This window comes from Pseudoliparis swirei, unplaced genomic scaffold (genome assembly GCF_029220125.1).
Source record: "Pseudoliparis swirei isolate HS2019 ecotype Mariana Trench unplaced genomic scaffold, NWPU_hadal_v1 hadal_33, whole genome shotgun sequence".
In the NCBI taxonomy this organism is placed as follows: Eukaryota; Metazoa; Chordata; class Actinopteri; order Perciformes; family Liparidae; genus Pseudoliparis; species Pseudoliparis swirei.
The window spans coordinates 1-4,698 of NW_026613269.1; the positions used below are offsets into that span (position 1 = coordinate 1).

Here is a 4,698-nt window from a genome sequence, read left to right on the forward strand (position 1 = left end):
GTAACTTTAACAGTATTTAATGGCAAGGAGTATAAACGAAAGTTTAACAAATAATCCAAAGCTCACGATCGTGGATTCCGTGGTGATGTAAGGCTCCGTAGGTACAATGTTCCATGGAGAAACAAGTGTTCTACCTAACCAGCATCAGGACGAAAGAGAGCGAGTCTCCCAACGCATCGTGTGTTAGTAAAACATCAGCCAATCACCTATTCTCACAGGTTAGTCCCACCCTTAACACCTTCTCGTTGGTTTAAAGTCTCGCTAGAACAATGAGGGGTCGAATGTCATGATCCCCCGGTCAAAATGTCATTCCCGGTCAAGTATTTTCACAATAAAAGTCCCGTCTATTATTATCTGAATTAAGTCACTTTCACGGGCTTCAACCGGCTCCAACAGTTCTAAAATAATACTAGACTAACATTCACTCCATGCACATACATAACATTACTTCTTGCCATCGACATATGCATAGAGTAGACATTTCCCCTATGCTTCATAATACATTAACAACAATATCAATATTCTCCCTAATATTTCCCGTTCAAATATCTTTCTATATGTATTAATTTAAAGCATAAGACCTCTCTGTACATGTGCAATATCAAAATAAACTATTACAACCTAACAAAAGCATGCCTCATTTTCTCAAAACTCTAAACACAAATCCCAAAACCACTCACACAAAATGCAAAACCCTTTATATCTCCTGCAAAATGTAACTTTGCTTTCAAAACAGTGTTATGTCACCTCAAAAGGGTATTTTGTTTTCAAATGACAAACACAGCCCATTATATGAGTAGACATTCTAAGCATCGATTGAACACTGATGTGCTCAATGGAAAACACTATGAAATGGGAAAACACCAGTATGAAGGCCTTATCAGGAGCATTATGCCTTTTCATGTCCAGTGTTACTGTATGCTTTCTCCTATTGTAAAATATTGTGAATGTATAATGTTTTAACTCAAAATATAAAACAGCACACAAATATACAACTAAAATGTTTCTTTCTTTTTTCTATTTTTTTCACAGAATAAACAATAGAAAATAGACCACTACAGTCAACAAAAAAAAGAAAGAAAAGTGTAAATAAAAAAGGACAAACAAATACTCCTCTGCCTCTCTGGTCTCCTCTACCTTCCATGTTTTTATCCATTCTTCTTCAAATCAGGAGGTCACCTGTGGCCCTTATATTGCTAAAGCCTTGATTCCAAATTGCACAACAGCCGTGGAAATGGAAGTTTTGCCAATTGAATAGCAGTGTGTTCTGTCGAAACACAAGGAGGTTTTGGCATTGATGAAGTGTGCAAAGTAGAGAGGATGGTGTTTAGTGTTTTGAAGAAAGTGTGGTTAACAATTGAAATATGTGTCTAAAGCAGATAATTGTGCTTATAGTTTAGCAGAATTGGTTTAGGGAGTTGGCACATGAGTTACAGGTTGTGGTTATTGTGTTCTAAGTTCCAGTTTTTGTGTGGAATCAATCGAGAAAAACTGTAACATCCGCCAGCTAAATCTGCCAGTAGGTGGCGCTTTGAGTCTGTGAACATATTCATGCATCATGTGTCCCTTCGTGAAGTGTAGACCACGTCATGTCAATTCAATGTAAAAAAAAAAAGTGATGAAAAAAGGCGGTCACATTATTTTGGGCACGATTTAGGGAGTGAATGTGCACCGTTGATCAGGGGGCGGAGCGTAGTTCAGCACAGATGTGACATTTTCTCAGGGATTTTGTTCTTTATTTAATGTTTGTTCATTGTTGCAATCGTTGTTCTGTTTATTTGAAAGAAATTCAGTCTTGCAGGGCAAAATAGCGTTTGAAAGTTGAAATTCCGTTTTCGTGCAAAATCGTTTACATTTTTTTTTTTTGGGTGGGGCGGGGGGCGCCACGAGTGAAGCTCGCCTAGGGCGCCAAATGTACTAGGGCCGCCCCTGGGTGTGCTCACCTGTGTGCGCGCATCCCGGCTGAGGGAGGTGCGCGCCGGCATCGGAGCTCTGGCGCGCGCGAGCCGAGAAGAGTTGACGGGGGTAGACGAAAATTACAGGGTGACGGGTGGTCAGATTTCACCCTGTTATAATAGTTGGGGAAACACTGGAGTTGATAAGCGTGTCTTCTTGTCTGATCAATATGCAACTGTGAGGTGCGCGACTTGTCTGAGCGGCCAGTTGTTGATCACTCACTCAACAGCCCGACGTGCACGAATTGATGGTGCGCGCGCAGCGCGCAAACATTTTTTCTGGGAGCACCGAAGACCCATTTTGACCCAGGAAAAACCCTGCTGTGTGCGCAGGTCGCATCACAGCAGAGCGATGCGACCCGAGAAGCGTTAACGGGGGGGTGCTGAGCGATTAAATATATCTCGTTCTGCCTGTTTAGTGATATACATGCCTAAAAGGCGCCTAATATTTCTAGACTGAAATGATATCGGCATTATAATTATTATAACTTTGAGGATTTTTTTTGTTGCCTATTTTGTGTGCCCCCTCAGGACTTGGTGCCCTACGCACAGCGCGTAGTGCGCTATGGGAGCGGCGGCGCTGGTCACAACTCTGATCAAAACATAAACTAATACTACAAGAGGGCGCCCCATTTGACATTGTTTGGCGGTCAGAAAAATAGGTCAGATAAAAGAATAACACGTAATTTAAATCATAAATATTTTTATATTAATTTCAAACTTTTCAAAATTGAAAATTAAAAACATTTTATTTATTAATTGTAAATGACCTCCCGCGGCCCACCCACAGTTTGGGAATCGCTGTTATAGACAATATGTCAATGTGTTTGTCCGGGAGTTGGGAAAGACAGATGTGGAGGGAGGTTGTTGTCTTTAATACCGGACCCAACTCAGGTTTATTTGTGAAACTGTTGGTTACAAATAAATCTATGAGAAGTGAACTCTGATCCAAACTCTCCGTGTCCTGTGGGTGTTTGATTACTGAGGTCCAGTGTGTGAGTATCAGATAGAAGACAGATACAAGTTTATATACATCAGGTTAAGATTAGTCAGAATCTATCCAGAAGGAAGAAATCCAGCAACAACAAATACCATCAGTAATACCATAACTGAGAAGCCAGAACCACAAACAGTCTTGATTTTGTTGAGTGATTGTACTAAGCTGTAGTACAGTAACAATACAATAAGTACCTCTGTGATGTAGTACAGTAACACTACAATAAGTACCTCTGTGATGTAGTAGCCTACAGTAACAATACAATATGTACCTGTGAGATGTATCGTAGTAAAAAGCATGACCGTGTTTGAATACTGCAGTACCTGTAACTCTACCTCAGTACATGATGTGAATACTTCCTCCAGAACTGGTTCCATCAGATTAAAGTGATAAACAAAGAGAACCAACCTGCTCGTTGTAACCGGACTTCCGGTTTGAACACAGCGTCCAGTAGTTTCCGGTGTCGCTCGTTCTCCTCTTTTAAACTACAAAGTTCCTCCTCGTACTCTGCGATCGTTCTTTCAAACAGCCCACATATCTCCTGCGCAGCCGCAGTTAGTCGATGGTTGACTAAACCGCTCAGCATTTGGGCTTTAGACGTTTTCTCCAGACAACTCCGTTAAAAACGCTTCACTCGCTCGGGTCCGTGTATCTCCTGCTGGCACGCTGACGTCATGAGCTCCGTAGGACACGAGCAGACAATCCGAAGGTTTCCAATGAAGCGGAACAACACAGTCACTCGGACAGGGTCACGTGGACATTGTGGGCGATGACACACCGTTTAGTCTCCATAGAGTCACTGCGACTCGCGCCGAGTTCCGTCTCCGTCTCCTTCTTCTTCTTCTTTTTTAACGGCGGTTGGCATCCATATAATTGGTGCATTACCGCCACCCTCTGGAGTACTATTCCGTCAGTTGACGCCTTACCCCCCAAACCAACAAAACAAACACCCTCCCCCCCAAAATTAAATAAATAAATAAAACAAAATTAACCCTCATCCCTACATTTCAATTATACCCTATAATAAACCCCTGAGTCCTTTAAGAACGTGAACAGTACTTGTAACTGCCATGAATGTTATTTATGTCATTTGTAGTAAGTTTGGTTGAATATATTATTTGTACAACTCGTTTATTGAATGTTGGTTTGTTTTTGTTTTGTATTTGGTGGGAACTATTTGCGTGTCCTGTGTTGCGCTGGGACGCATTTGATTGCAACAATCGCAGGTGAACATGTGGTTGAAGCTAGAAGTGCAAGAAGCTAGAAGTGCAAGTAAGTGAAGCTAGGAAGTGCAAGTAAGAGAAGCTAGAAGTGCAAGTAAGTGAAGCTAGGAAGTGCAAGTAAGAGAAGCTAGAAGTGCAAGTAAGAGAAGAATACATGTTTAAAGTGGACCCATTCCCCCGTGGTTTATGTGCAGCCAGTGAGGTACGTTTATGTTTTATGTTAATGTTTTCGTCGCATATATTTGTCAACTGTATTTTACGTAATGTCAACGTCAACCTTGTTAAATGTATTTTGTACAGTTCGACGGTGGATTGAAGGTGGGTGGCGCCGCATCCAATAAACATCTGTCAGCAATGAAAAAGAACAACGGTGGCGTCTAATTCCTGGAGGGAGTGATAGTCGAACTCAAGCCTGCTGATTCCCAGGACCTGCTCGTGCAAGACAGCTCGTCAAGACGGAGTCACAGCCACTGTTAAAGGACACACCAGTTCATCCATTTTTCATGAAGACGTCCGTAAGTCA

The 4,698-nt window shown here is 41.8% G+C and overlaps 1 long non-coding RNA gene across 1 annotated transcript; it reads right to left on the reverse strand.

The window, feature by feature from the left end:
* Positions 1-2,641: 2,641 nt before the first annotated feature.
* Positions 2,642-4,203, reverse strand: LOC130191301 (uncharacterized). The gene is made up of 2 exons (XR_008831158.1): positions 3,183-4,203; positions 2,642-3,146 (listed from the first exon to the last, which is right to left on the reverse strand). It is a non-coding gene; the product is annotated as an uncharacterized LOC130191301 (long non-coding RNA).
* Between the last annotated feature and the right edge of the window lie 495 nt (positions 4,204-4,698).